The following is a 21,082-nucleotide window of genomic DNA, read 5'->3' as shown; positions in this document are numbered from 1 at the left end:
ATGAAAGTGGCCTGCAGCATAAAACATTTGGTCCTCATCAAGAGTCTTCTTCCTTGTGGAACTCCTGCTCAGTAACCACATGCTACAGAACTACAGAATCATTATCCCTAAAGAACACACGTTCAAGCAAGACAAGCATTTATGTGAGCTGGAGTTCACTCTGGTGGTTCTCAAAGTGTGACCGTGGAACCCCTAGGGGGGGTTCCTGAGAACTCCACAGGGAGTCTGCAAGGTCAGAGTAATGTTTTATTAAAAACTTACCTTTTCAACTGCATTGACATTTGCGCTAATGGCAAAAAAGCAATGGTGGGGGAAGGTGATAGTGCCTCAACACAAATCAAAGCAGTGGCACCAAATTGCACTAGTTGTGTTCATTCTTCACCATCATGCAGTTAGTATGACTTTTTAATATTCTGTGTTATGATATGGGAAGCCCGCTTTATGAAGCACTTCTGTTATCAATGACAGCATGCTGTCTTAGAAAAAAATAGAATGCATGCAATTGTTTGAATTAGAACTTTATTTTGGAACACTATTTTGACTTGAAGGAATGACTGACAGACAAATCATGGATGTTCAAATTCGGGTATTTGGCTAACACTTTTTTCCAAAGTAAACAAAGAGAAAATGCCACTTTTGGGAAAACAAATGGTGGTATTTTGCTAATGTTAAAATCTGAGATTTGCCAATTAAAAATATTTCAAAAAATCTGAGATTTGAAGCAAAAATTGAAAGTCTAGTACTGTGTCCATCACCGACCTTGATAGTGTCCCAACATCTAGATTTTATGAGATCAGGATTACTACATACTAATGTGTACATTTTTGTTATTGCATAAAGAAATGTCTAACAATTTGGAAGATTTGCATAATTTTAGTGAACTAACAAACACTTCGTAAACAATGTGTAGTGTTACATTATAACATAGTTAAAAAGATCCATGAAAGTGCATAAAATCAATGAATTTTACTGTAACAGTATGAAAAGTTTATTCATGCAGTTTTAAATTCCACATTGCAACTAATCTTCAGAAAACTATTTATTGAGTTTTGGTATAATATCAAAAAGGGAATATCTACAATTACCAGCAAAATTATTGATGTTCCTCTTTTCCAGTTGTATATGTGAATGGAGGTGGAACTTTTTCATTACTTCAACAAAAACATGTCAGAACAGTTGTTCTGGACTCAGCTGTATTATATTAAGCCAGACATTAACACTGACAAAAATGTAAAACAAAGCCACTCTTCTCACTGATTTTTTTTTTTGTTTTGGAAAATAGGTTTTTTTTTTACTATAATATTATTTATATTAACATATAATGGGTTTATTTTTAATGAATAAATATTTTAAAATTTTCTGTTTTAATTTTTACACAGTAAATATTGATAGATATAACTTGCCTAAAAACAAACTCTTTGGGGTTTGCAGTAATTTAAGAGTGAGAAAAGATTCCAAGACCAAAATTCTTGACAAGCCCTAGTCTATTAGAATAATCGGTTGAATTCTACAAGGTAATCATGAAGTCTGGAAATATGCTGAGTATAATAATAAATGAATTTTGTTTTACAATATCTGTGTTTCCTGTGTTTTCCTCATCAGTTAAGCATTGCCCAGTGCTCTGTGCAAAACTGCCATGAGCCTGTGCATTAACCCAGCATTTCCATCAATCTCTGCTCATGCATCTGTGGTGAGTGGCCTCAAGATGATTTCTGACTCTGCTTTTCATTAAATAAACCCGTGCCTTTAGCATAACCCCAAAGAAGTAATTAAGGTGGCTCAATCTGTAAATAAACGAACTAAAAAATATATTATGTTCCATATCTCATGGCCTTTCTGTAGCTCTGACCCTTCTCAGAATGCAATTTTTATCTGCCATTTTCTCTCTGTATTTGTGAGGTTAAAGAAAATTAAGGGAAATGTACTTTAGGCCCTGTAATTGCTTTTCTTCTGTTTGATATTTTTTGGTAGTGTTTGTAATTGCTAATTTGAAAAGAATTATCACTCATTTTCCTGTATTTTTAGGAAGATTCTTGGTCCCCTAATCTTAAGATAAATAAATCTTTAGTGCCGTCAGATCCTGAGAAATATGTGCTCTGTGAATCCAGAAGAGTCAGCCATTGGCTTCTGACAAGCAAATTGCCCCTGAATTATGTTTGATTGGGGAATGTCTTTTTGAAATAGTGATTCCATCAGTAAAAGCTATAATTTAAGGCTACAAATGGGATTGAAATATATTGGGCTTTCTGTTTTCTGACTTGATACTATCAATATTTTTTAGCTCTTTCTTCCTTTGACCTACCCAGAGTGTGAGCTCTCTGACACTCTCACGGCAAGTGGATAGATGATTCTTGATTCAGCCTGACCTCCTTCTGAACTATTAATATTTCGCATGTATATAGAGTTCTTCTACTTGCTGATGAAGTATCAAGCCCAGGAAGGAAGAATCTAGTTTTTGTGCAGAGAAGTAAGTCATTTGGAAGGGAATTCAACTGCCTTAGAAACAAAAACATGCTGATACCATCCAAGCCCCAGCTTTTTATATCCAGGCCTGCACTATAGCCAGTCATTCTTCAGAAAGAAACTTCAGCACACCCTTAGATTTTAGCCCTCCTAATATTAACTACCTTGAGCGGCTAAACTGAGCTGAGTAATTCAATAGAGGTGCTAGGGAACTTTTACTTAAATATTGCAAACTCTGCCAAATATCAAAAAAATTTTGACAGCAATTAGTAGCAGGCCCATATGTTTCTAATGACTGCTCCAAATGAGCATGAATAAAGACAGGAAGAGAATGATTGCTGTAAGGAAGGGGCATGCTTCCAACTTACTGGAGTTCTGCTAAGTATTTTGGTGCAGCCCTTTTTGACACCATTCATGACTGGGATTCGCAGTTACAATTAACACTAGCAATTGAGCATCACAGTGGAAAGAAACTGCTACTTACTTTGTGGCTTTGGATATATTTTATTTTCTGAATCTGTGTTTTCTGTGGGGTTTTGGGGGTGTTTTTGAGGTAGAGTTGAGGTTGTTGTTCAGTTGCTAAGCTGTGACCTCACGGACTGCAGCACGCCGGGCTCCTGTCCTCCACTGTCTCCTGGAGTTTGCTCAAATTCATGTCGGTACAACATTATAAGTTTAAGGTGCGCAGCATAGTGATTTGAGTCCGTTTTCTTAACTGTGAGTTGATGATAGTCATACCTGTCTCACAGGGTTGTTATAAGGATTTAATGAGAGAACTCATGTGAAGCAGGTAGAACAAGGCTTGGCGCAGAGGTAGGGCACCATAAAAGTTAGCTGTACATTTGTATTATTACAATTATTCTGTTTGGAAGAGCAAACAACCATTGACCTAGGATATTTGTCAAAATTTTCAGTTTGGACTAAAGACAATGCATGCGTCTGAAATCACAGGCTGATGAAATATTAGTGAATGTTACACATAGCCTTACATTATTTAAAACTTTCCTGGATTTGAAAAAAAGCACAAGCACATAGTGGGATGATTTTCCTTAATTTTATTACTCTTAATCAACTGCACTCACTTAGAGAATCTCACCATTTGATTCTGGGGGCTTCCCAGGTGGTGCTAGTGGTAAAGAACCTGCCTGCCTGTGCAGGAGACATATGAGAGGCAAGGAGAAATTGATCCCTGGGTCAGGAAGATTCTCTGGAGGAGGGCATGGCAACCCACTCCAGTATTCTTGCCTGGAGAATCCCAGGGACAGAAGAGTCTGGTGGGCTACTGTCCATAGGGTCACAAAGAGCTGGACATGACTGATGTGACTTGGCACGCACGCATGCACCACTTGGTTCTTGAGAGGAGTCCAGTAGGCCGATGGTTCACTGGAGGATACAAAGGATCTCTCTCTTTTTGGCAATGGGGTGGATCACATTTAAGCCCATTCTGGGAGTATTATCTCCTGAAGCTTTAATTCACTTAACTAGATTAGCACCTAGTAGCCCACCAGACAGAACAGATCCTAAACAATTCTGGCAAGAAATATTCTTTTGGGGTGTTTTTCACTTTTGGGCAGTTAATCAGTCTTCTTATGGTAGGTGAAATTATTAGCTCTCAACCTAGGATTATCCTGGAATTTACAAAATAAAGAGCCGGTTTAAGGACCATATAATTAAGTGAAGTAACTTGCCATCAGTGGAAACGTGTGCTAAAGCAATTCCTATTTCACAACTCGTTTGGGGAAGAGGGATTAGTATGTCCTAAAGTATGCATTTATTATAGATTTTGACAGCTGAGTCAAAGTTTCCAGTTTAGGATTTTTAAACGTGTAGTCTTTGTGAAATATCTTCAATAATGGTTAGGGTTTGTTTACTTTTGCTTTACAGTAATCTATCAAACAAATCATAAGATGACAAATTTTTCATTTAATAATCAAATCTAGCTTCAATTATCTATCTAGAAGTACATAATTAAGAAAACTTTTAAATGGAAAATAATATATGTTGAATGTTATCATTCTTTCTGTCCTTGCTACTCAAAATGTATCTGAGGACCAGCAGAACTAGCATCACCTGGGAGCTTTTTAGAAATGGAAACTTACCTCAGACCAACTAAATCAGAATTTGCATTTTGGCGCTAGTGGTAAAGAACCTGCCTGCTGGTGAAGGAGACTTAAGAGACGAGGTTTGATTCCTGGGTCGGGAAGATCCCCTGCAGTAGGAAATGGCAACTGTCCAGTATTCTTGCTTGGAAAACTCTATGGACAGAGAAGCCTGGCAGGCTACAGTCCATCAGCTTGCAAAAAGTCAGATATGACTGAAGTGAGTTAGCACACAGCCCAGACCAACTGAATCAGAGTTTGCATTTTAATAAGATCTCTAGGTAATTTATATGCATGCTAAATTTGAGAAGCATTGTTTCAGATCACAGGAATCTAATCAAGTAATTAGTGAGCCAACTTTCAGCCTTTAGTACCTTATTATATATTTTGATCATTCTACCTGACAGTGAGGGTCAGAATAATTTTAAGAAAACTGTTATTTTGAAGTTTATAAAAATTAACAGCTGAGACAATTCAAATACACAGAAAAGTACTGAAACTAATGTAATAGACCATCAATAGATCTACTGAGTTTTAAAAAGATTGTAACTTTAGCTTTTTGCCATATTTGATTCATCTCTCTCCCACACTAGAAAAAAATTGTTGTGATATATATACATAACACAAAAATGATAGGTTTAACCCTTTTGAGTGTACAATTAGTGACATTAAGTACCTTTACATTGTTGTGTGACAGCACTTTCCATATCCAGAATTTTTCACCTCAAACTGAAATTCTGAACCCATTAACAACAGCTCCCCCAGCCTTTGGTAACCACTATCCAAACCTAGACAGCACATCACTTTGCCAATAAAAGTCCATGTAGTCAAAGCTATGTTTTTTCCAATAGTCATGTACAGATGTGAGAGGTGGCCCTAAAGGAGATCATTCCTGAATATTCATTGGAAAACTGAAGATAAGTCTCTAATACTTTGGCTACCTGATGCAAAGAGCTGAATTATTGGAAAAGACCCTGATACTGGGAAAGACTGAAGGCAGGAGGAGAAGGGGCGACAGAGGACGAGATGGTTGAATGGCATCACTGACTCAATGGACATGAGTTTGAGCAAGGTCTGGGAGATGGTGAAGGACAGGGAAGCCTGGCATGCTACAGTCCATGGGGTCGCAGAGAACTGAACATGACTTAGCAACTGAATAACAGTAACATCTTCCTTTATGATTTGGTTCTTCTAGGTAACTTACATAATTGGGATCATACAACATTTGTCCTTTTGTAACTGGCTTATTTCATTTAGCATAATGTTTTCAAGAGTTACTCATGTTGTAGCATGAATCAGAATTTCATTCCTTTTTAAGGCAGAATAATATTCCACTCTGTGTGTACACATTTTTTTAATCCATCTGTCTGTCAATTGACAATTGGGTTGTTTCCATCTTTTGGCTGTTATCATTAGTGTGCAAGTAACTGTTCAATCCTTGCTCTTACTTTTTACTGAGAGATATAAGGCAATGCCAAAGAATGCTCAAACTGCCGCACAATTGCACTCATCTCACATGCTAGTAGAGTAATGCTCAAAATTCTCTAAGCCAGGCTTCAGCAATACGTGAACGATGAACTTCCAGGTGTTCAAGCTGGTTTTAGAAAAGGCAGAGGAATCAGAGATCAAATTGCCAACATTTGCTGGATCATCGAAAAAGCAAGAGAGTTCCAGAAAAGCATCCATTTCTGCTTTATTGACCATGCCAAAGCCTTTGACTGTGTGGATCACAATAAACTGTGCAAAATTCTGAAAGAGATGAGAATACCAGATTGCCTGACCTGCCTCTTGAGAAACCTGCATGCAGGTCAGCAAGCAATAGTTAGGACATGGAACAACAGACTGGTTCCAAATAAGAAAAGGAGTACGTCAAGGCTGTACATTGTCACCCTGCTTATTTAACTTCTATGCAGAGTACATCATGAGAAACACTGGGCTGGAAGAAGCACAAGCTGGAATCAAGATTGCCGGGAGAAATAACAATAACCTCAGATATGCAGATGACACGACCATTATGGCAGAAACTGAAGAAAAACTAAGGAGCCTCTTGATGAAAGTGAAAGAGGAGAGTGAAAAAATTGGATTAAAGCTCAACACTCCGAAAACTAAGATCATGGCATCTGGTCCCATTACTTCATGGCAAATAGGGAAACAGTGGCAGACTTTATTTTGGGGGGCTCCAGAATCACTGCAGATGGTGATTGCAGCAATAAAATTAAAAGACGCTTACTCCTTGGAAAGAAAGTTATGATCAACCTAGATAGCATATTAAAAAGCAAAGACATTACTTTGTCAACAAAGGTCCATCTAGTCAAAGCTATGGTTTTTCCAGTGGTCATGTATGGATGTGAGAGTTGGACTATGAAGAAAGCTGAGTGCCAAAGAATTGATGCTTTTGAACTTGGTGTTGGAAAAGACTCTTTTTTTTTTTTTTTTTTTTTTGGAGAAGATTCTTGAGAGTCCCTTGGACTGCAAGGAAATCCAGTGAGTCCATCCTAAAGGAGATCAGCCCTGGGTGTTCATTGGAAGGACTGATGTTGAAGCTGAAACTCCAATATTTTGGCCACCTGATGTGAAGGGCTGACTCATTGGAAAAGACCCTGATGCTGGGAAAGATTGAGGGCAGGAGGAAAAGCAGATGACAGAGGATGAGATGCTTGGATGGCATCACTGACTCAATGGGCATGAGTTTGGGTGAACCCCAGGAGTTGGTGATGGACAGAGAGGCCTGGCGTGCTGCACATCATGGGGTCGCAAGGAGTCAGACACGACTGAGTAACTGAACTGAACTGATATACTTAGAATTGGAATTGTTGGATTATTTGACAATTCTAAGTTTAATTTTTTGAGGAGCTAACATGTGGCCTTTCACAGTGGTGGCACCATTTTACATTTCTACCAGGAATGCATTAGGGTTCCAGTTTCTCTGCATTTTCCATAATATTGACAGTTTTGTCTTGTTTTTAAAAATAACCGTCCTGATGGATTTGAAGTGGTATCTCATTTGTTTAATTTGCAGTCCCCTATGAAGTGACTTAGCATGCATGTATGCTTTGGAGAAGGAAATGGCAACTGACTCCAGTGCTCTTGCCTGGAGAATCCCAGGGACAGAGGAGCCTGGTGGGCTGCCATCTATGGGGTCGCACAGAGTCGGACACGACTGAAGCGACTTAGCAGCAGCAGCAGCAGCAATGATTAGTGATGTTGAATATATTTTTATGTGCTTGTTGCCCAGTAGTATATCTTCTTTGGAGTACTATCTATTCAAGTCCTTTGCCCATTTTAAATTGGATTTGTTGTTGACTTGTAAGAGTTCTTTATACTTTATAGCTATTTATCTCTTATCAAGTATATGAGTTTCAAATATTTTCTCCCATTCTGCGAGTTGCCTTTGCACTTTGTTGATAGTGCTATTTGATACACAAAATTTTAAATTTTGATGAAGAATAATTTACCTTTTCTTTTGTTGCCTATGCTTTTGATGTCATATCCAAGGAGTCATTGCCAAATTTGATGCCATGATGCCATGAAGCTTTTACCCTACAGTTTCTTCTGAGAGTTTTGTAGTTTTCATTCTTATGTTTAGGTCTTTAATCTATTTGGAGTTAATCTTATATAGTTAGCTTTACATATAGTATAAAGTATAAATCCAACATCATTCTTTTGTACGTAAAATATCCAATTTTCCCTTTTCTTTCATTGAAAAGACTATCATTTCCCCTCATTGAGTGGTCTTGGCAACTGTGTCAAAAATTATTTAACCAAATAGGCAGAGATGTTTATTTCTGGGCTTCCTTTTCTAATCTACTTGTTGATATGCCTGTCTTTATGCCAGTAGCATACTCTTTTGATTAATGTGAAAAAAATTTTAAATCTATCTAAAGATGAAAAGAATTATAAGTAAAGCTCTCCTCATCTCTTTTACCCTTCCCCAGAGATAAGCCTTTGTGATATCGACATGCGTAATTTCCTTGAATGCTTCCATATATTTATTTCCTGTTTGTAGGTACTCATAGCTTATTTTTTATGCTTTAAGTTTTTGCTTAGATAGTAGTGCTATGGTTTGAGTACTTGTGAGACATCTCTCTCAAATGCATATGGAGGTCTTAACCTCCCAGGATGATGGTATTAGAAGGTGGAGGCTCTAGGAAGTGATTTCATCTTGAGGGCAGAGCCCTCACAAATAGAATTAAAGTGGCTCCAGAGAGGTCCCTGACCCCTTCCATGTGAGATCACAGAGAAAGGTTGGCAATCTGCCACCTGGAAGAGGTCTTTACCAGAACCTGGTCATGCAGGCGCAATAATCTTGGACTTTCCACCTCCAGAACTGTAAGAAATACATTTTGGCTGTTTATAAGCTACTCAGTCTGTGGTTATATTGATGTAGCAGCCTGAATGAATTACAACAATTAGCACACTAAACATAGTCTTTTTCAGTTTGCTTTTCTTCATTCAACAATATTTTGAGATTCATCCATCGTGAAATGTGTACATCAGTCCATTCATTGTATTCATTATCATTCTTCTGTAGTCACACTGAGTCAAAACACTTAAATCCATTTCTCTCATGAGGGCCAGTTAGGTTGTTTCTAACTTCAAAAAAAATAACAAATGGTACTGCCATGAACAGTTTTGCACGCATCTCATAAAAATGAGAATTTTTCTAGTTTAGAGAGCTAGAAGTGGAACTGGTATCATAGAGTAGGCTGGGAAATGATATTTTTAAGCAATGTAATCTGGACATGCAGGACTGAAGATAAGCAGTAAGACTCTACTTATTGGAAATATCACTTGTTACTTGGTTAGATTGTTTGTGTCATTTACACTAGATTTATTCTAAAGGCTGATGCTTTTATTGTAAAGATGTGATGATAGATGAGTCTGACCATCTGTCACCATCGTTTGGTTTCATGGCTGAAATCTTCGAGGAAGCAGGCCTTCTAACAGATCACTGCCATCCTTGACCTTACAACGTCCCAAAGTATATCAGTACTTGTTAGACAACTTGAGATAACAATATTCTATATCCAATCAAACGGGTTTCAGACTCTTTAAAGGGCAAAGAGGCATCTTCAATTTTGAAAAATAGTTTTTTAATCAGCAATCTGAATTAAGATAGAGAGGATGTTATAGAAGCAGACAACTCAGAGACTGTTGTCAACTGAAGTCAGTTATCATCTTACTTCTCCAAGAATGTGCTTGGCAGAGGAACTGTCTGAAGGATCTTAATTTTAGCCTTTAAAATGAAGTTACTGATCTGGATGCTGAGCTGGCACACACAACTGTAGTCTCACCTGGATGGTTGGCCAAATAATAAGTGATCAACTATGCACCCACCTTTAGAATCAGCCTCAGCCATGGGTTCCCTGCAAGACTTATTTTAAACTTCTTTAAACACTTTTCTGTTAAAGTCACCCCACACTGGTCAGAATGGCCATCATCAAAAAGTCTACAAATTATAAATGTTGAAGAGGGTATGGAGAAAAGGGAATCCTCCTACACTGTTGGTGAGACTGTAAATTGGTAAAACCACTATGGAGAACAGTATGGAGGTTCCTTAAAAAACTTAAAAATAGAATTACTATATGATCCAGCAACTCCACTCCTGGGCATATATCCAGAGAAAACCATAATCCAAAAGGATACATGCACCCCAGTCTTCATAGTAACTCTATTTACAGTAGCCAAAACATGGAAGCAACCTAAATGGCCATTGAGAGAGGAAGGGATAAAGAAGATGTGGCACATATATGCATGGAATATTACTCAGCCAAAAAAAGATTGAAATAATGCCATTTGCAGCAACATGGATGTACCTAGAGATTATCATACTATGTGAAGTGTCAGACAGAGAAAGATATATATCATATGATATCACTTATATGTGGAATCTAATTAAAAAATAAAACAAACAAACTTATTTGGGATCATTGCTGATCCAATCCCACATCAGGCTGTTTTTCATCCCAGAAGTAGGTAGACCTGTCCATGATGCAGAAGACCATCTTCAGAGACAATGCCTCTGTTTGGACTAGAAAGCCAGCATATTAGTAAGGTTTGCTTGTTTGAGCCAGAAGGCCTGGAATTGAAGCCTGGTCTGTCATTCACTATTTGGATGGCCTTGGGAAAGTCTCTCAGCTTGTATGAATTCTCAATTTTCTCATCTACCAAAAGGTGATGACAAACCATGCGTACTTCAGAGGACTGTTACGAGGATTCAACAAGATGGTGCATAGACAGTGGTTGAGGAGCTATAAAATCTGTAAATTGTCACAATTAACGTTTCCCTAGTGGTCACTGAACGCCCTGAGTGAGAATGGTACATTGCTAATACTCATTACGTGATGGGTATGAAATGTCACGTTCTGTTTCTTCTCTTCTCTATTTTCTATGAGATTTTAATTTTAATTTTTGCCCACTTCAATTTTCCTAACCATGATGCAATTCATGGACCTAACCCAGGCAGATTTGATAAGGAATTATATTACAAATTGGGGCCATGAACTTGGGAAAACAATCTGTCTAAGGAATGGAGGTTTTGTATGTTTTTGTTTGGCTGAAGTTTAACCAGTTGTTTCAATAAGACATTCAAGGGTTTTGAGATCAAGGCTGTAAGGAGTCCCCAACTGTTCATCCTGTGAAATCCAAGTGTTTTTAGGTCTTGGCTGAGGGCTGTGCTTGGATTGTAACTAGTGTCACAGCAATTTTTGCCTAGGCACGGATTGTGATCCTGACGAATATAAATTGTATTAATCCTTAATGTTATTTATTAGATGTGATGAACACATAGCTCTTGTGAGATGAATGATACATGTATCACATAAAACATGACAGAGGATAAAAAAGCTCCACTGGGACGTTTTGATATAGCTAGTTTGGAGAAATCAAATTTGCCAACCATCCTCCCCCACCCACACCCGCCAGCAAAGATCTATGATTCAAAACAGGATTTCCTGTATGCTACCAGAAGCATCAGTGACTTTTTTTTTTTGGATCAGTTTTTCCTTTGAGCCTTGCAGTCTCTTGCACACATTTTCCCCAAGCACCACATATGTTAACACAGGTTCTGCCTTTCAGAAGGGCACCTGGCCAAACTAGCCCTGTGCCCTCACAGGTCTGTGTGTGCTCAGCAAAAGGGGCACCTCCTCCTAATTTGCATCAAGTTGTATGGCTTGCAGAGGCTCTGTCTTCTCAATGTCTGTTTTATCTGCATTCTCCCCATCCCCTAGTTTCCAGCCTCAGGCTTTTAAGTTGCCTCAACCTTCTTCTAGTAACCCTCTTATCCTCTGTGCCTCTCCAGCAGTCCCAGGGCCATTCCAAAGCTCCATCGCCCTCTTCTAACACCAATACCTCTTATAAGATATATTCAAGTGTATTTTTAATAGCATCATTCAAAGCACATGAGATACAACCAATTTTGTTGGTTCGGTGTGTTGATTTTCATTACTACAAAAACAAAAAGAGGAAAGCTAGGTTGAGTTGAAATGTAAAATCATCAAAAGCAAAACAGGAAACAAATGTTTGCTCAGCCAACCATTTCCTGCTGAGGACGCTGTGCAGAACGTGGCCTGTGAAGGGTTCACTATGCAGCCTTAAACAGATTGAAGTGATTCACGGTGCGGGGGGCGGGAAGTAGCACCCAAGCCAAGGCCTCGTGGAAGGTATGTGGAGCTCCAGACCTCTGAGCTGCTGCAGAAGAGCAGGCTCTGAAGGCCTCCGTGTCTGTGTGGAGGGGTTGTCTTTGGAAGCTATCTTTTTAACAGGATGAATGTGAAAGCCACTGGGAAGGGGGACCAAAAAAAAAAAAAAAAAGGCAGCACAAAACTGCCACTTGAGCATTGCTTCCTGCCCATGTGGCTCTAACTAGTTGCTGATGGTTATTCTTAGGCCTCCTTTGCTTTCAAAGGTTTCCTCTTTTCTGTTTTTGGCAGCAGAATATGGATTTAGATCTGTGTTACTCCTCTTAACTACTAATCCACGCCCCAAAGAGAGTAGGGCTGCTGCTTCTTGTTAGCGATCAGTTCTCTTTCTTTTCAGCACCTCTAAATGATTTTTAATATTAAGGACACAGATTTATGGGAAGGAGTCATTGAGTTTTCAAACTGATTTGTAGTCTCCTAATTTGCACATTCCTTTCTCCAGCAGGGGCATCTCAGAGATCATCTCCGGTAACGGGGGCTTGACTTTTGCGATGAGTGAGAGAATCCAGGTTGGTAAAACAGATAGCCATCCAGTGACCAGAAAGTAAGCAAGGATGCTTTGCCTGGGAGTAACACGCAACTGATGAAGCACAGTCCCACTACGGAAGGAAATAATTGATGCCTATGCAATATAAGGTTAGCCTAATCTATATGGACTGTGACAAAAAGCTACAAGTGTTTGGAATGCTCCGGAAAGCTGAGGACCTTGCCCTCTGCAAAGAAAGACACATTGTGTCAGAGTAACATTTCTAGTATCACAGGTATTTAATTTCATGCTTTCTGATTCTATTTTTTGAATCGCTTCAGTTTCTCCTGATTTCACGACCACCTAACTGCTCGAACATGAATAATAATCTTGCCTGGGTTGTCTTTTACAGCCAGATAACTCAACTTTTCTATTTTTTAAAAGAAAAGAAACATCAAGCCCTTGAGTCCTCTCCTAAAAGTATGGGTCCGCCTCCTTGGCTTAAGGCAGAGCTGGGGCTCGGGAATGCTGCCCCCTGAGTCCAGCTGACAGTGCCCACGTGGTCTCCCTCAGGGTCTCCCTCAGGGCTTTAAAAGGGTGACAATCTTCTGCTTGAGGAGGATTACCACGGCAAGCTGTAGACCGAAGCATCAAGCCGGCTGCCCCACCACCCCAAGGTTATCCACAGACATCTGGTTTGACCTTCACAACCCTTTAGAAACCAGGAACCCACACTCCACGAATATTCTACTGGTGCCATAGATTTTATTTTGTTTTGCATAGAGCAAAATGAACAAAAACATGTTGGGGTTGGGGGGAGGGTTGGAATTTTGAGAATTAATTCTAGGCACTTTACAGATGGATAGTTTGACAAGAAAAAAAAAAAATTCTAGGTCACATAGTGCGTTTCCAGCACCGAAGATGGTGTTTTAAAATATATTTTACATAATGGGTTCAAGCAGCAGGCAGCATTATCTGCTAAGTGGCTGTGCTGACAGTGAGCTAAAAAGCTACATAGTAGAGTTAAAAAGAAAGCCTTCCCTGAGTTTTCTCCAGAGCATTTTTACCCTGAGGAATTTTTTTAGGGGTTATTTTAAATGTGTCCCAATGTCAGACTTGTTCAGAAAGAGAGCATTGTGTATCCCAAGAGAATGATGCTTTGCTGCCTTTTTTTTTTTTTAAGTAGAGCAAAATGCTAACTTTTAATAGATCATCTAGCCTTTTCTGTACAGAATATGTCCTCCCTCAGAATTCCTATGCAAATATTCAAACTCCCGGACCGGGAAAAGGTTAAAAGGAACTGAAAAAGTCTATAGTGCCTCTTTCTGAGACGTACTCCAACACTTGGCAGGATGAGGTGTTCATAGCAGGTGCTGGATTTGCTATAAATGGACAATTTATAAACAGAGCTGACAACTGGGAAAACAGAGCAGTGGGAATGCTGGCATTCCAGGGGCCAGCGGTGGATTTCCTATCAGATGGTCCTCAGCATGGAATTATTGATAGCCGCTGCTCTGAAAGAAAGCCAGTTGGCTGACGCATAAAAGGGCTGTGCCTCAATGCCTGCCTGATCCGCTGCTAGATATTTTAAATAGGTCAGTGCAAATTAGCTTCTTCAGGTTGGTAGTTCCTTAATTAGCAATTTAATTGCAAAGTCTCCCCCCACCCCACCCCACCCCACCTTGAGTGAATCTAAGGCTCTTCCCTCTTTGTAAGGCCTGATGACTGGGACCCGGGAGAAGTCGGACTGAAAAAAAAAGAGGAGCCTGAGGGCAGCGGCGGAGGACTCAGACCAGTTAGTGCCAAAGGCCAACACTGAAGCTGGCTGAGGCAGGCCCCCTGTGCCTGCGAGGGCAGCGTCTTTGGCCATGTGTCCTGGCAGAGAGAAAAGCAGGGCCTTAGAGCTCTGAGGCCTGTCATTTCTCTTTTGCTGTTTGTCAAGGCTGCCAGTACACCGGGACCTTCCTGAGACATCTTAGCAAGGTTCTGCTTTCCAAGGATTCCCATGGTACATTCCAAGAATCACACGGTAATTTCCATTGTTGTTGTTTTATTTTTGGGGACAAGTTTCCCCCCATTGAAGAGTTTGGTGGTGGTTCCTGGGTAGTCGGCGCTGGATGGTGCTCCTCTGTGTACCCTGCACCGGTGCAGAGTTCTGCCCAGGGCTCGTGGTGTGGCCATACCTGTTTGTTCTAGCCGTGTGAGCGGTTTTTCTCTGAGACGGTTGCTTGGCTTGGTCTCTACTTTTCTGCCAACCACACCCTATTGTTTTTCTCTCCAGAGGAACCAGACGAGGGCCTGATCCTGCAAAGACCTTTGACTTCTTGGTGGCTCAGATGGTAAAGAGTCTGTCTACAATGAGGGAGACCCTGGTTCAATCCCTGGGTCGGGAAGATCCCCTGGAGAAGGAAATGGCAACCCACTCCAGTATTCTTGCCTGGAAAATCCCATGGACGGAGGAGCCTGGTGAGCTACAGTGAATGGGGTCGCAAAGAGTCGGACGCGACTGAGCGACTTCACTTTACGGTGAGCACACCTGGATTCAGAGGCATCTGAGGCAGTGAGGCAGCTGAGGCTTTTGTTAGTGGTGGGGAGGCTTGTCTGTGAGTAAACCGGACTGAGAGTCTGGCCTCCGGGAACCTCAGCTTCATCCACTGTGGTGAGCTCTCTGTAAACAGGTGACAAATCTTACTGAGCATCTGTTTACGAAGAACTGCCCCAGGGACAGGAGGTATAAGAAAGCGCAGGCACTATGCTGCCGGCCAGTTTCTGATTGCTGATGGGGAAACGCCATATTCTTGTGAAAAGAGAGTAAGTCTGGAGCAGCAGGGCATGTATTAATGGCAGCTGTAGATGGCAAGGGAAGGTTCTAGAAGTGTCCAGGATGGTGTAGGGGCTGGTGGCTGAGGGTAGGATTGATAAGAAAGATGGGACTGAAGCAGGACCTTGGAAAGTAGGAGTGTTTTGGCCACTGGAAATGTGAAAGGGAGACCTTCCGGGTGGGGGTTTCCATCCTGAGAGCTCTGGTGGAGCAGACAGATCCCCCCGCCCCCAGCTTGGGAGGAGAAACATGACTATCCTGGGAGGCAAGGCTGAAGGATCGCACAGATCTGGAGGTCAGACACAGTTGCAGTTCCTCTTGCTCAACGTGTCTGATCAGGGAGGGACGTGAGGAGAGCAGGATGTCAGGGAGGTGAAGGCGGAGGAGACAGCGGTACCCACTGCAGGAGGACCTCAAAGGGGCCAAGGCTTAGTCCGCAGAGCTTTGTGGACTGTGCGGGGAGCCCTGCCAAGCCGCTGTGCATCGAGGGGGCCCTCTGCCTCCCTCGCAGCCCCTGCTCACCATCTGACGGGGTGAGGGCCGCACAAGCTTCTGCTCATGGAGTTTCCCCACAAGCCCAGAGCCAGAGTGAAGCAAAGGCAGATTCATTTTTTTGTTGTTGTTTAAAGTTCACTGCTTGACTCCGGGATTCCCATTAGTGTCGCCGTGATTGATTTGAGGCCTTCCTGGACATTTGGATAATTGCTTACTTTCATAGCGAACTCAGAAGACCATCTTTGAGATCTGGGAGCATCTGCTCAACTTGGCAGACCGTTCAAGAAAAAGCCACAGATCTGGGGTGGAGGTGGGGTCTGCTCTGGTCAGGGAGGGTTCCCCTACCTACCCCCCTACCTCTGGGAGGAAATGAGGGTGAAACCCTCTCTTCTGACCGTATCCCACATTTTCTGACATGTCAATATATGGCCTATAGGCAAACAGCTTGGACATCACCTGGGAAATAGTTAAAAATACAGAATCTGAAGCTCTACCCTAGACCTACTGGGTTGGGATCTGTGAGTTATGAAATATCCTGAGGGATTCAGCTGCATGTTAATAGTTTGAGAAGGCTAAGGTTCACCTGGAGAGCTTTTGAAACATTATGAAAGCATATTGCCTACCCCAGACACATTAAGTCAGAATCTCTAGGAGTGGAGCCCTGATACTGATGATTTTTTAAAGTTTCCAGATGATTCCATGCGCAGCCTGAAAAACACTGTTCTGAGAAAACTGCTCTGTTTGCAAGAAACCAAATTCCCCTCAAGTTTTAAAACAAAACGCCACTAACCTTTTAGTCACTGACCCAGACGGAGTGAAAAATAATGTTAACTAAGCATTTATCCAGAAGCTGGTTAGGAAATTCCTGGCCAAGATCAGATATAACCACTGGATTCCCTGAAAGTGTTAAGACTGGAGCTTGATAAAAGTCTTAGTCTTGAGTATTCTCTCCTGGCTTTGGAGGGTGGCTCCATGTAGAACCTGGAAGACAGTTGTCCCTGTTGCTAAACTTGATATCTGAGGAGACAATTCCCAGGCCTGTGCCCTAAGGAGCCATGTTCCCCGTCTACTGATAGTGGAAACACATTGATGAATTCAGAGGTATTGATTTTTCATGCACATGCTCACTTTCAGGAAGCACAAAGATTTAAAAGCAGTTTTCCACTAACCATCAGTGCTAGGGTCGATGTCAAATGTTAACAATCATGGTACTTATCTCAATACATTTGCTTTCCCATTGGGGCTTTTCAATTACTTAATGCCAGGGAGCTGAGAACCTTCACTGGTAAATTTCAATGACCCTCAAGGCAGTCCCTCATTTCCCTATTTCACCCCCTGCATACTTGCTATAATATCAAGGATCTTCCACTGATAAATTCCAATCCAGAGCCATCTTGATCAAGGCTTGGAGGGTATTAGCAATTCTGTTTCCTCTTCCTGCCTTACACCTGGCTCTCCCTGGCCCTGGGATGGTAGTGAGTCTGAGCATTGTGGTAAGAGCTGTGGTCTTTCTCCTCATGCTTACTTTTCAACCTTGGAATTAGGTTTGAAGTGTAACTTGATTAACTGAAGACAATATGTACTCCTTAACCCTTTCCAGATTTTTTTTTTTTTTTTTCTGAGCTAGATCCTGCTTTGCATCCTAAATTGGTGTGCTGGTACTTGTTTGTCTGGGGTCTCTAGGTGCGATGTCCACTCAGCATCAGAGCACTATGCATACTGGTATGTGATGAGTTTGAGGTCACCTTGCCCCTTTGCACACTACAGTTCTGGCTGCTGGCTGCTACTCTTGAGGGCTCGCTTTCTGCCCAGCTATGTTCCCTGAGCTTTGGCTCCTCCCTCCCTTGGTTTTCCCTGGGCATCATGATCTCAACATAGCTCACTGCTCCTGCCCCTCTCAAGATACCACAATAGCAGCACCTTCTCAAACAAGACCGTGGGGACAATGCCACCAGGACCATCATCCTCAACAACAGTAACATTATTTTTTGCTGATGAAGGTGAAAAGTGAAAGCGAAGTCGCTCAGTTGTGTCCGACTCTTTGCAACTCCATGGACTGTAGCCTACCAGACTCCTCTGTCCATGGGATTTTCCAGGCAAGAGCATTGGAGTGGGTTGCTATTTCCTTCTCCAGGGGATCTTACCGACCCAGGGATCAAACCCAGGTCTCCCACATTGTAGGCTTTACCATCTGAGCCACCAGGGAAATTTTGCTGATGAGGAAACAGATTTGGAGATGAACCAGATAGGGGTGGTGATAAGATCCCAACTTTCTCACTTCTAGTCTGAAACATTTAAGGCTTATCCATTGTAACAAAGCAAGTCAGAATGACCGTGGAAGAAACTTGAATAAATTGAAATACAGCTTGGTGTAAACCAAAGTGGCATTTATGTTTGGCTTTGTGTTTAGTTCATTATATATATTCAATACATATGCATGTGAGTGTGTATATGTATGTGTATATATCAATATATTTATAGAAACATACTGAAATACATACATATATATATACACATATCTTGGAGAGGGTAATGGCAACCCACTCCAGTACTCTTGCCTGGAGAATCCCATGGACAGAGGAGCCTGGTGGGCTACAGTCCAGGGGGTCACAAAGAGTCAGACATGACTGAAGTGACTTAGTACATACATATACACAAGTATATATGTATATATATGGGTGTACACACATATACACAAATATATATGTGTGTGTGTGAAAGTGAAAGTGATAGTCGGTTGTGTCCAGCTCTTTGCAGCCTGCCAGGCTCTTCTCTGTCCATGGAATTCTCCAGGCAAGAATACTAGAGTGGGTAGCCATTCCCTTCTCCAGAGGATCTTCCTGACTCAGGGATCAAATCTGGGTCTCCCGCATTGCAGGCAGATTCTTTGCTCTCTGAGCCACCAGGGAAGCCCATGTCTCTCTGTGTGTGTGTGTGTGTGTGTACACTGAAAGCACACTGGGGGGTTGTGAAGTGGACACCAAGTCCAGGAGTAAACCTTGTGGCTTCCACTGAAGGTGGAGACCTGCTTGCTAACTGCCCTGTGAAGCTCCTAGGCTGCCCGTCCAGGTGGCTCCTTCAGGGCCAGCAGAACACTTACTACTCTCGGGGAGCAAATTCACGGGGAGATCAGAGGATTTGAGACATCATTGCTGTCTATAAAAAATTTCATAATTTGCACCTTGCTGTGCTCCTAGGCACTCTCGTTCTGGTGCTTAAAGATGGTATGCCTTCTGTCCAGACAAGTAGCTTCATGGGCTATTAATTATGGAATTAAAAGTCTAAGCCTTCTCATTTTAAAAGATAATAAAATGTTTTAAGGTATGTTGCTTATAAACCTCTTTTATTTTTTATCTTTCCATTTATTCCCATTTTATTGCCTTTTACTGTGGGCTGGCTGACTGGCCAAGCCAAGCTAATTACTGCCCTATTGTTTTTGAAAGACTAGGTAACACCAAGGCTATTAACGAATCCATAAGCTGTGGCTACAGAAGAGCCTGGCTGCTTTCTTCTTGCCCTGTCTCTCTCTTTAGGTGTGTTGTTCTGCTATGGCAAATATGAGGGAGTGGGTACCGAGACGCTGGCTGTCAACATGACTGAGGGCCCTGGTGGATAAAGAAAATATGAGAGGGGCAGAGACTCCAGGGACCAGGAAAGTGAGACGGTCAAGGGAATCACCATAGTGGGAGAAAGGAAAAGGGGAGAATTCCATACAGAATTCCACACTATATTCATTAGAAAGTGTCCTGACTCTGATTAAGACTCATGGCTTACCCCAAAATTAAGTCAGTGTTAAGTTGGCTGTTACACACGCCTGAGTTAGAATGAAACCCAGCAGTTACATGGTGTCTATGGAAAATACACATGCTTCAGGGTCAGGGTAGGTCTCTCTTCTTCCTATCTTTTCATTAAATCTAACCCATTTTTTAAAGTGAAATAAAATCTTGTAATCCTTGACTCTCATTGTTTTTAAACTTTATAAAGACATCTGGTTTTTTTTTTTTAGAGGAATAATATAGTGCTTAACACATTTTTGCCATTGTTGTTCAGTTGCTCAATTGTGTCTGACTCTTTGCAAACCCTTGGACTGCAGCACGCCAGGCTTCCCTGTCCTTCACCATCTCCTGGAGCTTGCTCAAACTCATGTCCATTGAGTCAGTGATACCATCCAACCGTCTCATCTTCTGTCATCCCCTTCTCCTTCTGCCTTCAATCTTTCCCAGCATCAGGGTCTTTTCCAATGAGTCAGCTCTTCACATCAGGTGACCAAAGTATTGGAGTTTCAGCATCAGTCCTTTTAATGTATTCAGGATTGATTTCCTTTAGGATGGACTGGTTTGATCTCCTTGCTGTCCAAGGGACTCCCAAGAGTCTTCTTCAACTCCATAGTTCAAAAGTGTCAATTCTTTGGCACTCAGCTTTCTTTATGGTCCAACTCTCACATCCATACATGATTACTGGAAAAACCATATCTTTGACTATACATACTTTTGTCAGCAAAGTAATGTCTCTGCTTTTTAATATGTTGTCTAGGTTTGTCATAGCTTTTCTTCCAAGGAGTGTCTTTTTTTAATTTCACGGCTGCAGTCACCATATGCAGTGATTTTGGAGCCCAAGAAAATAAAGTCTGTCCTGTTTACATTGTTTCCCCATCTATTTGCCATGAAATGATGGGACCAGATGCCATGATCTTCATTTTTTGAATGTTGGGTTTTAAGCCAGCGTTTTCACTCTCCTCTTTCACTTTCAACTGAAGAGACTCTTCACTTCCTCTTTGCTTTCTGCCATAAGAGTGGTGTCATCTGCACATCTGAGATTATTGATATTTCTCCCAGCAATTTGATTGCAGCTTGTGCTTCATCCAGCCCAGAATTTTGCATGATGTACTGTGCATATAGTTAAATAAGCAGAGTGACAATATACAGCCTTGACATACTCTTTTCCCAATTTGGAACTAGTTCATTGTTCCATGTCTGATTCTAACTATTGCTTCTTGACTAACACATAATGGTATTTAAAAAATAATACAAAGGATGAA

The 21,082-nt window shown here is 41.3% G+C and overlaps 1 long non-coding RNA gene across 13 annotated transcripts in view; it reads left to right on the top strand.

The window, feature by feature from the left end:
- The first annotated feature begins 12,119 nt into the window (after nucleotides 1–12,119).
- The window catches only part of LOC139038264 (uncharacterized), a 116,739-nt gene continuing 107,776 nt past the window's right edge, over nucleotides 12,120–21,082 (top strand). For 11 of the 13 annotated variants that reach the window (XR_011491234.1, XR_011491233.1, XR_011491231.1 and 8 more), the window contains exons 1-4: nucleotides 12,120–12,223; nucleotides 12,705–13,023; nucleotides 14,671–14,757; nucleotides 15,010–15,254. This is a non-coding gene — a long non-coding RNA (uncharacterized lncRNA). The remainder of the gene's footprint in view (nucleotides 12,224–12,704; nucleotides 13,024–14,670; nucleotides 14,758–15,009; nucleotides 15,255–21,082) is intronic. The other 2 variants (XR_011491224.1, XR_011491232.1) reach the window with 2 other exon arrangements.

Source organism: Odocoileus virginianus, chromosome 14, assembly GCF_023699985.2.
Source record: "Odocoileus virginianus isolate 20LAN1187 ecotype Illinois chromosome 14, Ovbor_1.2, whole genome shotgun sequence".
NCBI lineage: Eukaryota > Metazoa > Chordata > Mammalia > Artiodactyla > Cervidae > Odocoileus > Odocoileus virginianus.
This window is presented reverse-complemented; position numbering and strand designations above follow the sequence as displayed.